Source organism: Galeopterus variegatus, unplaced genomic scaffold (assembly GCF_000696425.1).
Source record: "Galeopterus variegatus unplaced genomic scaffold, G_variegatus-3.0.2 Scaffold176, whole genome shotgun sequence".
NCBI classification, from domain to species: Eukaryota; Metazoa; Chordata; class Mammalia; order Dermoptera; family Cynocephalidae; genus Galeopterus; species Galeopterus variegatus.
Genome location: NW_007726287.1, coordinates 472,881 through 473,294, shown reverse-complemented (window position 1 = coordinate 473,294; position 414 = coordinate 472,881).

Genomic DNA, 414 nt, shown 5'->3' with positions numbered 1-414 from the left:
CTTCGCGGCGGTTTTCTCCCCTCAGGCCCCGAGCGCCGCCGAGCCAAGAAGGACCCCGCCGTTGCCAGGCGACGCAGCCCTGCCGGGTGGCCAAGGAACTGCCTGTCTAGAAAACGCGCCTCCCGTGCGGGCCCCACCTAAGCGCCCGGGCGCTTGAGAGGGCAAGCGAGAGGCAAGAAGCCTCGAGGTCCTCCCTCTCCCGGTGACCGAGTCCCAAGCCCTTTCAGGGGCCTCCCCGGACAACGAACTACGCATGGGTCACTCAAGTGCTGATGAAACAGTGATGCGGCGGTAAAGGCAGGACGCGTCGGTTTGATGGCACACGGCCCCTTCTAGTTTCTCAGAGACATTCAAAGAGCGAGACGAGCTTGGACTCTCGGGCCGTCCCGCACCGGGAGCGCAGCAGCGCTCCCG